The sequence below is a fragment of the Ammospiza nelsoni genome, chromosome 7 (assembly GCF_027579445.1).
Source record: "Ammospiza nelsoni isolate bAmmNel1 chromosome 7, bAmmNel1.pri, whole genome shotgun sequence".
NCBI lineage: Eukaryota > Metazoa > Chordata > Aves > Passeriformes > Passerellidae > Ammospiza > Ammospiza nelsoni.
The window spans coordinates 9,597,657-9,609,685 of NC_080639.1; positions in this window are offsets into that span (position 1 = coordinate 9,597,657).

Below are 12,029 nucleotides of genomic sequence, written 5' to 3' on the forward strand. Positions count from 1 at the left end.
CTTTTGGTTTGGGTTGTGGGTTTTTGTTTTGTTTTTTTTGGCCACCCCAGAAGCAAATGCCTGACATAACAGACCAATAACCTGTCCTGGTGTTGCCACTCCTGTGATCTTGTTCAAAGTATTCTTATATTAATTAGATGACTTTCTATGCATGAATCATGGATTATGCTTTGCATAATGGGAACTATACCTTGAGAAAAAATAATTCAGAAATAAAATTCAATATAAACATAGGAAGGCTAAAATTGCTATTTTAATGGGATTGGTTATCCTAGGTGAGTTAAGTGTTTCTTCTTATGGTATATTCCTTAAAATTTTGCAGGAAATCCTTTCTCAGATTGGCATCAAAAGTAGAGTAAAAATTTTTAATGGTTTTTCTTATACAGCCTTACTGCTTAAACTGTACTCTTCTTTACTAACAGCTAAAAAGATAATTACTTTTCCTAAACCTTAACAATTTTAATATTCCTATCCCATATTAAATAAAAACCCTACAGTGTATCAAAACTAATATTTAGTGGTTTTAAGTCTCTTAACTGTCAGTTCTTGTACTTCTACTGACAAGGGCAGTGTATTCCACAGGTAGACACACAGATGAACTCAGCTCTAAGCCCTGGCTGTTACTTGCATCTCAGCAGGAAGGCAGCACAATCTGGAGGAGCTCTGTGTCACAGATGCCTGCCCTGCTCCATTGCAGACTATCCCATTGGACTCACATCTTTTCCAGCCCTGTCCCTGGTGGCACTTGTGGCCTCTGTTATGGTTTGGTTGCTGGATTGATGGGGTCTGATCTGGTCTGTGATGTACATCATGCATACACACATATATGTGATACAGCAGCAGCAGTAACACCAGCACAGTACTGCTGGTTAGACTTTTCTTTGTTACTACAGAACAATGTGCTCTCCAGTTTCTAGTTCTCTAGAATTAGAGTTTAAATAATCATTTCTGATTGTTTGCTGAATTTTATACAAGTGCACTGTATTATATAGGTGAAATCATCATCTCGGCAATTTTTTCTACTGGTAATGAACTGGGTTTGGGTATATTTAGACTATGCCAAGAGGCAAAGAAAACATGGACAACATCCTTTGATTGCTGTATGTCTCTGGGATTTCTCTCATGGAAGAATGTGTGCCCTGTCCAGCAGGACACAGAGTGAGCACAGTGTGAGTCTGGGATGCTGCTGCAGGGGACGGCAGCCAAGGCTGTATCGTGTGTGCAGTGGGGTCAGCCTGTCCTCAGTGCACAGGGGGGCTGCACAGGACTGCACGGTGCAGATAAACCCTGCAGCTCACCCCTGTCCCAGCCCCACCAGAGTCACTGCACACACTGACACAGGGTACTTGCTGCCAGCAGGCACAGCCAGAATTTCTTACATCCACAGGCATGTATGTTATACCCTTCTCTAACAATTTCCCTGCCAAATGTCCAGAGGACTCAGATATATAGCTAAAAGGCCATAGCTGATTTGTGAGGTGTTTCCAAAAGCAGGGGAGTTGGCGGGTAAGGGAAATTCATAGTTTTTCTCCTATTTGCCACCCCTTTGCTGATGATCTTCCCAACATGCTTATTAAAGTAAGTCTGTGCTCAGTTTTTTTCCCCTTACAATACTGATGCCCAACATAATACAGTAACTTGAACACTTATTTTGATTTTTACATCTAAACACTTTTGATTTTTACATCTAAGATACTGCTAAAAAAACCCTCAAATATTTTTATAAATACTCCATTAAATCCATTAGATTTTATCAGATTACTTTGTTAAACCCTTGTAAATATATTTTTAAAGATGCAGGACTTTTATTCAGGTTGAGTCGCTCACCAGAGTCTTTTCACAACATTTACAGATTTCTGATGTATTTAGGATGTTTAATAGCTGGAAGTTGTATGAGAGGAGTTGCCAGTTTTACTTGGTACACCCCCAATTCAGGAGTCTTGCAGCAACAATTTACACAATGGCACAGCACACCAGCCATGGATTTGAGACCAGGCCTCACTAATGGTCACTGGAAGAATGAGCATGGACATTTGAATTAACAAGATATATATTTATGTTATTGTCTTCCTAGCTAAAGTTTTTTCAGTGGATAAATTCCATAAGCTTTCTTAAAAATATATTACTAATATAATTTCTCTAGTTATTATTTGAATGAAGAAATATAAATACTAAAGTAGTTTTTAGATTTTTAAAGTTTCTGATTTGAATATAAAAAAATTCATTCAAAAGGCATTATTCAAAGTATTTCTAATCAGACAGCTGTCTAGAACAGAAAACCTAATATTTAATTTTTCTGGCAACAAGAGCAACAATTAAACTATTAGATGTAAACAACTGAAAATATTTTCATTATTGGTAAGTGCATAACTATGCTGTCAGTAATAGTCAAAGATACGTTTGCAGGAAAGACACAGCTTCAAAAATAAGAGAGGATGTATTTTGGCGTTAAACAACTGCCCACATCAGTGGCAGCTTCTTTAAGCACTGTGCTTGTAATAGAGCTGCTGAATGTAGAACAATGGCAATTTTACCAAATAATACTCACAATTGTCATCATGGTTTAACCAAAGAGGCATGTGAATGACCTCATGCACACTCACATCTTACACTCAGCTGAGAGGTTTCATGAAGTTTAATTATCATGCTGTTGCCATTCTTCATTAAGGCACACCTCTTGGTGTGCAAAGTGGTTTTTTAATCATTCAGCTCACACAAAGCCAAGCAAAACTGGAAAGAATATATATAATCTGTGTCTTTGGAAGGGTGAAGCTCAGAAGCCTTTACTGCACTGCCCCCTGCTATGACTTAGGCATGGGAAGCTGTGGCTCTGCTGCTCATAACCCCACATGCTCAACTCTCAGAAGTGCCATCTCTGTATCAGCTGACATTCCAGTTTGCAATGCTCCTGCACAGGCAAAAAGGCAGAGGTGGGATAGAAAAGCCTCCCAGGTTTTACCCCAGACCTGTTCAGGTCACTTACATGTTAGCAATTGAACATCTATACCATTATTAGTTAATAATGGTCATTAACTAAACATCTACTCCCTCCCACTTTCTCTAGGATCCACAGTGGGATGCTCTTATGGGATTTGTTTCATTCAGATTTCAAAGTGACAGCTCCTGTCTCTCAGGGCTGGATGACAGATCAGTCATTTTAACCTGAAACAATCATTATTTTCAGGACGAGAGCTAGGCTCCTGTGACAAACTCTTGTGAGAAAACCATGCAGAACCTCCAGCAAAGAAATTGAGAGGATTGTTTGGAGAAGCTAGAATTCTCTAGCTTCTACACAGCTCCAGCTCAGGGAGCTGAACCAGCTCTGTGTTCACATGAGCAAGCTAAATGTTTGTAACTGATAAGTGATAGCCTGACTAGTGACCAAAACAACTTAAAATACCTTATGTGTTATGCCATTTATCATAGGACAACTGGTTTCAACAAGAGACTCCTTTTGTCCAATCTTTCTCAGTCATAAGAAAACACTATACCCTAAACTCAAATACAGAAAACATCTTGTACCAAGTGAGAAAAAAGTAATTAAAAGGAAAGAAGTCACCACATCTACTTAGAGACAAGTGGATGTTTTGCACCCAAATGTCAAGAGTAACATTTCTGCAAACTGCCTATATCACACTGCACATTCACTCTCAAGAGAGGGAATTATTTACTTGAACTGGAACACTGTGTTGAGGAAGGGCCTGAAATGAGTCTGGAGGGTAAGATAACAGCCTATCTGCAATTTAAGCTCATTTGGTTTGTTTTCTTCATTAGAACTTACTGCAGTTTGTCTCCTATCAGGTGTCATTGTTCTGTTACTAAACAATAAAAGAATGCTTAATAAACAGTATTTTGTTTCCTGTGTGTATTTTAGTATGCAATATGAAAAAGCTGGGATTTGTTATTTTTCCCACAGCCTTCTAATACCTATGAATTTTGCCTTTATTCTTTAATTCATTGTTAAGGAATTTTGATACATAAAATAAAATCAAATATTAACACAAGTCAGACAGTATTTGCATCCCTTTAAAAAAAAGCAATTGTTAGATGTAAAAGGTATCCTTCCCTTAATAACTCCTATTGGAGGTAATGGTTAACCTCTTTTAGACAGTCAGATTTTGATATTCCTGTTCACCTTTCTGCAAAGTTTTGTTTTGATTCTATGCCAAGAAAATACTTAAAAACACATTTTTAACTTCAGGCACATGTTTAGTTTCCATTGATTTCAATTAAATAGACCAAACAAAAACATTTCTAGATTTAAGACAATGCTGAAAAACTTCTTGGAAGTTTTCTTTTGACCTGCCACTAGCTTGAACTCAACAACCTGTAGTATCAGTGATCCCACAGGAGGAAAAGGGAAGAGCTTCAGTTGCACTATCAATTTCTGTTTCTGGGTGTCTCCAGAACAGCCTTTATAAAAACATGTTTGTCTTTGGAGACCAGTTATGATACAGTTACGTTCAAACCAGCCACAACTTGAAAGCAATTTTTTGGAAGGTAAAGCATAAAGTACAAGATGTACTTAGAATGACGTGGTGAAGGAAGCATATGCCAACAAACAAAATAATTTCTATGAACTGTTCTGGAGTTATGCAAATAACATGCACTTCAACAGCCATCAATTGTGTAGCCATCAGTCTTGCAGGTAGAGCCCTTCACCTGTCCATATACAGCACCCTGTGTGAACAGGGCTCTGCACTGGGAAATGACACTGAGCCAAATATATCTTTAGCAAAACCTGCAGAGATGAGTCTGACACACAGTTCTGAGTTCCAGAAAAACCTCACACTACCACCTGCCTGTATTTGATGTTAGACAGTGATTAACTAAGTTGCCATATCTTATTAAGAATAATAAGCCAGTCTTTTTCCCTTTGCAATGTCATTACCATAACCCTTTGATGTCAGTGCTATATTGATTATTTACAATAATAATGACAACATAATCATCTAGTAATTAGTCATCATTCTACAATTACTTAGCCTTCAATTCTCATAAATCCTAACCTTAGCTTTCAAAGAACAGCTTACCCATCAGACTCAATCAGATACCTTCTTGTCACTGATGGTATTTGCCTTCACTAACACAGCAAACTTCAACTAACAGCCAGGGAAAGCTGTTCCCACAGAAAGCTTTGTCCATCTTCAGGCTATTTTCTTTAAGGGTGGCAAGCATAATAATCAATTTAAAAATTTTCAAAAACCCAAAACCTGAAAAATTCAGTTTGTTCTGAAAAGTCTTCTTATAAGGGCTCTAATAAGAACATTCATATTAATATTGTTTTGTTAATTTTCTAACTAATGGGAAATGAAAGTTAAGATAATACCACAGAAATCCCTCTCTCTATTTCATTAATGACACCCAGGGCTTGAATCATATTCCAGAGATACAGCCAGGGAGACCCTGCAATGTCCAAAATGGAACGTGGAATCTGCTAGCAGAAATATATTTTATGTAGTGTGCTCAGGGACAGGACACAAAATCCTCTGCCACAGAAAGTTTTCCAAAATCTTTGGCCCCTGGCCCCAGAGGATGATTTAGCCCTCAGTTTCAGCTCTATGCAACCCTGTTCTAGCAGAGCTGGAAATGTGGCTTACCTGTTTCTCCAGATATCTTATTTTTTAAAATATCTTAAGCACAAATCTACTCAGTACCCTTAATCATCTAACAAGAAAACACACATATGACTGATAACTTGCTGTTATCTAATACTTCTCCACCCTATTATTATGGCTAGCACTCCCAAATGGATGAAATGATCATTAATAAATTAAGGGAACTGATACGGAAAGTTAGCAACATCATGGGCTCCTGGTCATATGAAGCCTGGCACGTGAGTCTTGAGGTAACAAAACCCTTTCCTGACACATTAATGTCAGAAAAAAGGGAGAAGGAAAAAAATCTGAAAAAGTCTGTATGTTACTGATACTGCCAAGAATAGATGTATAATAGCTAAATTCTTAAACTACACCACATGGATTTGCATACCGAAAACATAAAACAATGGCAAGATCAAAGGATTTCAAATTGTCTTAATACTGTACATTGATTTTTTTTTTCTGACCTCAGCTGGGGCTGAGGGAGGGCTCTTGCTTCACTACAGAAGAGGTTGACTTAAGTTGCTTTTCAAAGTAAATTTCAAGTAGTCTTTTAAATCTATGGGCTGCTCACTAATTATGTCTTCAGTCCTTTAAAACATATAACTGCCCATTACTGTATTCAGTAGAAATACTCAAACATTAATTATGCACGTGCTTCCAAGTGTTTTCAGGATGAGAATCCATGCCAAAGTCAATTAAGTATAGGGCTCCAAAGTGGTTGGGAAATTATAAAGGATAAACAGGCAGAGGATGTTTCTTAAGTGAAGGTGCAATTCTGGATGTCAGACATGGTCAGGAGCATTGTTGTGATGTGTTTAACCTTGCAAGCAAACAGAAGAGTTGTTGTAACCTATAATTATGAGAGACAACATTGTCACAATGAAACCTCTAACTAATGTCTATTTACACAATATTCACATCCATCCTGAGGAGCACAGGTTTTTCATTTGTGAATTCCTTTCTTCTGTAGTATTCTGTTTTGACCACATTCTTATTGCCAGCAATCGATTTCATACCTGCCCTTGCCAAACAAGTGTTTTGTTTATGCTTTGTCCATAACAAGTTTCAAGACAGTGATTAATTTAGATGAAAAACTTCACAGTGACTACATGTTATGTAGGGTCAAAATAAGTTGCCAAACATAGGCATCTAACTCAAGAGGTCCTGTGAAAGTAAAACATCCAAATGGCAACTACAAACTACAATATAGGTCCTGTAAGAGAGCTGAGCTCTACAGGTGTATTAACTGAGTGGCAGACAGGACAGCCACTATCATCTCAGATGGTAAGAGATGTCTAAATTTAGAAAAAAAGAACAAATTCCTACTCTATAATAATCTTACTGAGGCTTTTGTATCTTTAGGACAGCACGTGTATGGCAAAATTTTGTCTTTTCTCAGAGTACTTTGCCAATCTTTCTACACTGTGATTCAGCAGCACTTCTGCACTAGGTTTTACAGCAGCTACAGGGAAGAACATAGATCCAGGGAGATTGAGAGCCACCTTCAGTTTTCCCAAATTTATTTCAGACTGTAGAAGTCTTTAGTCCAGCATTTTTCACTGGAAACCCCTAAACACAACCAACTGAAATGCTATCACTTAGTAGCAATTTACATAGTCTGAGTTTTGCCAGATTTATCCAGGATGATCCCTTGGAGCCAAGAGGAACTTTGGATGGAGTCTTAGTGGGGAACCTGACTGGCTTTTAGGAGGCAGTCTGAAAGGAGAAAATGAGGCCTCTACGATATATGAGCTTCTGCTCAGGTAGTGAATTGTAGCTGTAACTGGATAAGGTACTGACTAAGAAGGTAAATCATCCCAAATTGTCCAAGGGAACGTGCCTGTCTTCACAATCATTACTCCTTAGATAGTTAAATACATGGCTGTAGGCTGTGGGAATCATTGGAATAAAATGGTTGAGATCCTTAACATTTTGTACAGGAACCTAGACTTGGAGATTTATAGGAAAACATCAAAAGAAGTATTTCATTAATTGATTCAAGACATGAGATCCATTCTTGTGATTTTTTAGGTACAGCCATTTAATTAGAAAAATTACATCATTATGCTCTGATATGTCAAATTAATGAATGTAAGATTCAGTCAATTCAAGGTTTATTACTTTCTCAAAAATGCACAGTCCAAGGATAGGGTATAAGGGGACAAGAAGGCTGGCTGGGCATTTACTTAAGTAGGAAGGCTGAGGGAAGAAAGAAAAACGAAAACTGTACCTGCCAATTTGCACATGATCTGATCTCCAGTGAGGCCTGCAGGAAGCAGAAGGCAAATGGGAAGAAGCCCAGCAAAGCAAAAACACCAAGTCTTTGGCACACAGGAGGCCAAGACCACGAAAGAGAGAGGCTGCAGCGAGCGCCCAGGAGCGCGGGTGCCGGCCCCTGCTGGATTTTGATCTTGGATTCCGTGCTGACTCACCAGGGCCGCCAAGCCATGGCTCCACCTTCGTGTTTCAGTTTGTCCCGAGAAGGCGGCTATTTATCTATTAGCCTTGCGGACTGCTGTAAAGATTATTAATAAACGTTTGGAAAGTGCTTTGAAGATGAAAGGCCAAATTCACAGTAGGAGGGCATTGAGCTGATTTGTTCTTTCCTATGCTTAGAGAGAGCAAGCAAGAAATTGGCCTTTGTTATTGCCATCTACTCCCTTCTCTACCTATTTTCACCTATTATTATACTCTGTGTTTAGTTAATGTTTGATTCAAGTAAATCATATGTGTAGAACTATTTATCAGCTAATCATGTACCCAACTGATTGTCAGATTAGATTCCAAGAGTAAATAATATACAGGGGACTGTCGATTATCATATATATTTAGCATTGATCGTCAGCTCTCTGAAATTAGGACCATTTTTAAGGGTTTTTTCCTACCTTAGCATCAAATTAAACTGTTGATGACAGGTGGTTGTTAAAAATTTTGTATTATTAAATATATTCATTAAAATCACCACAGTCTGACTTACCGTAACAATTCCTTGCTCAAGACTGAAATCTTTCAGGAAGGCAAAACAGTCTTATCTGTTAGGCCATTGGTGTTTTATGGGTGCCATAAATCAACTGCAATTTCCATCCAACTTAATATGCCTGTCTTTTCTATGAATCTACTTAAGGTTTTGTGTGTCAGGTTTTATAGATTCAACTATCTATGAAATCACGACTTGACCTAATTTGGTTGTGTTGCGTAACAGAAGAAAGCTCACTTGAGAAAACTCATTAGCCACCCTGAAATAAAGTTTATTTCTAAATTATTCAAACAAATTATTTCATAAAGATTTTGCACTATATTTTTAGTTTGTTGAAAATTAAGATTTGCTAAGTTTGGTCAGGTACTGCCACTGACTAAGTGTATTATCATAATAGGAATAGAAAAGTCAGTTATTCAGTATGAATTAGTACATGAAATACCAGATATGGCACATTAATCAAGTGACTAGTCCATTTCTGTTTCTCCTCTACATAATCAGTGAATAAGCCATATTTTTAATTCTAAGGAGAACTAGAAAGCCTGATAAAAGGCCAAAATACTAAATTCTAAAATTCTGGGACAAAGTTTACTTATATAGCTTAATACATTTGTAGTTCAAGGCAACCCAGTGAAAAATAATTTGACATCTCTGCAAGATGTTCAAATGGGAACACAACCAAGGACACATATAGGTTTTTTAAAAAAAACTACAGCAAGTTGTACGTATTTAACAAAAATTAACAGCTAGTTTAAAAAATATAGGCTGCATCTCCAAACTATAGAATACAATAGCTACTTTTCAAGAACACCACATATAACATGACTTGAGAAGCTGCAGAAAGTGACATTACATCTAGATCTTCACATGTGAATATGAAAGAAAAACAAGGATATTTTTGTGGCTTAACTGGCTTAACTGAAAGTTGGATGGAAGCGCTGATAATTCACTGCCTGCTTTCTCCCTGCTGATACCAAAATGAAGTTATATAGCAGTGTGCTAACCAGTAATCCCAGTAATCTTGGATTCCCCCTGCCTGGGGTTCCTGTCACTGATGCAGGGGGTATCTCTAATGCTGTCTCTCCCCCCAGTCTCCTTCTGGCACCATGGAGCTGAGCAGCAGCTACAGGGCCTGGCTGGGGAAATAGGGTACATGCTCAGAAAGCTCATGGTAAGATTTATGCTGCCAAACCTACTGGTACCGATGCTGAACTCATGCTGCACAACCTTCCAACTGCAGGAAAAGCATATCAATAACTTGTCATATTTTCCTTTAAGGTTTATCAGCAGCTCAGTGTCTGCAGAGTGAGAGTCCACTGATCAGCATACTTTTTGTTCTATCATAGGGTTTTTCTGTGTCTTTCCAAACAAGTGCATTTTTTTGTCTTAATTTCCTTTGCTATAAAAAGGAAGAGATTTTCTAAAGTCTTCTAAAATATGTGGATGAATAGTGTCCTGCACAGTAAATTCAGAGCGCTGTCATATGCAGGCATGTGTAATTTTATGTCCTCCAATATTCTCATCTATAGAATGAGGATTATTCTATGTATTACTAAAATGTTGAATTAATGAGTGCCAGTCAAGTAGTCTGAAAACTTGAAAATGGAGACAGCATTCAATCAGTTTGCTAATTAGTTCCACCACATGCACACTTCATGAAGTTTAACTCTGCAGTAAGACCAGGAAGGAGGAGGCGTGGAACAGTGATGTTATGGTGAGCAGGGTGATATTAAATTAATGACCATTATAAGCAGATGATACTTTATCAACTGACTAATGTTGTTGGCTATTTGTTGGGAATAGGTTTTATAGAAAATATGTAATTCAGTTTACAGATCTACAGTACTAAAAATGAGCTCCACCCACAGTGGTACCAGTCAAGTTCCTTTGTGGCAGGATGTTGAGCCCTTCTTAAAATCCAAGCAAGAAAAAGAAAAGTTTGCAGACAGCTGGGGCAGTTTGCAGGATTGACATGTCATGATTTGTTACACTGGTAACACCTAAAACATGTGTTTGTACACTGTCCACAGAACTGGGTGCTCCTCAGAACACAGAGCACATGGACAAAGTATTGGGGCTACCACTGTATTTTTCCTGTGTATTTTCCTATATATATAGTAACCAAAAAACTACTGACCAGCTAATATCCAGTGTCTGACCTCACTGTAGCTCTCCAAGGAAAGAAGATCCTTGTGTAATGAGTAAAGAGGTGCTAAGTTTAGTCAGACATCACTTTCCCTGAAGTTCCTCAGAGCCTCTCCCCACTGCATGCCTTGCAGGCGTTTGCTCTGTGCTTTCTGACATGAGAGCTTTTGGGTGGGCAGTCTGCACAGGAATTGTGGGATGAAGTGCAGCTGTTAGAGCAGTGACTGTGCAGCCCCACAGCAAAGCTCATAGCTGCAGAATCAGAGGGGACAAAAGGAATGTGGAGTGAGTAACAGTAACATCTGAAATGCAAGATGCAAGTCATTTATTTTAGGTATTAGAAAAACATAGAAATTAAAGAATGGCTGGAGTAGAACAGTGGAAGTGGCTTCACTGGCCAGGCTGAAGCAAACAGTGTGATAAAAGCAGGAAAGGAAGAAAAACAGATTAATTGATCTCAGAAGTAAGGAATTAAATTTCAGTAGCTAAGCATGCAGAAGTAAATAAGGTATACTGCAAATAAGAATATGGCACACACTGTCCTTGTTCTCTCTCTCCACTGTAACTTCACAGAAGACAAGCAGAAATTTTGGTGACAAGTGTAATCTTTGTATTGGAGTCCATGGCAGATCAGTAAATAAGGGAAATGGGGTTTAACTAGCATTCCACATAGGTCATCTCACAGAAGCTGGAGATGTGAGCAGGCTCATTGGAAAGAGGGGTCATGGATTAAAGGAAGATCTTGCTGGTAAACATTAGGATACACTGTGGCAGGTTTTATGGACCCTGTGAGATGCTAGACCTTTTCAAGCTTTTCTCAATCTCAAAAAAATTTCATATTGGAAAAGAGCTCAGAAAGTCTCTTCCCTATTCTCCTGCTCCAAGCAAATCAGCTATGAGATCAGGTTGCTCAAAGCTTTATCCAGTTCCAAGGCTGGAGACTGCAAAATCTCCCTGAACAACCTGTTCCACTACTTCTCTGTCATCATCTGCATCTTCTTTTATCTCATCTGAGAAACTAATTAATGCTTCCAGCTGCCAAATATCACCTATATCTGTTCCTGGTTCATCCAATAGTGGCACCTTGGAATTTTTTATTCTGCTAAGGAGGCATAACTAGCTGTTTTATTTTTCACTGTTCATACAGTATGGGCTGGGGCATTGTGAGGAGAATAAGAGTCAAGGAAGATGGTGGTGTGCTAAAAACTTAACCCCTCACCTTTTTTCAGGGAATCATAAAGCATTAGAAGGTGGCCATGTTATGAACAGTCTCACAGTTGGTATACTTAAATTCTGTAGGCTAA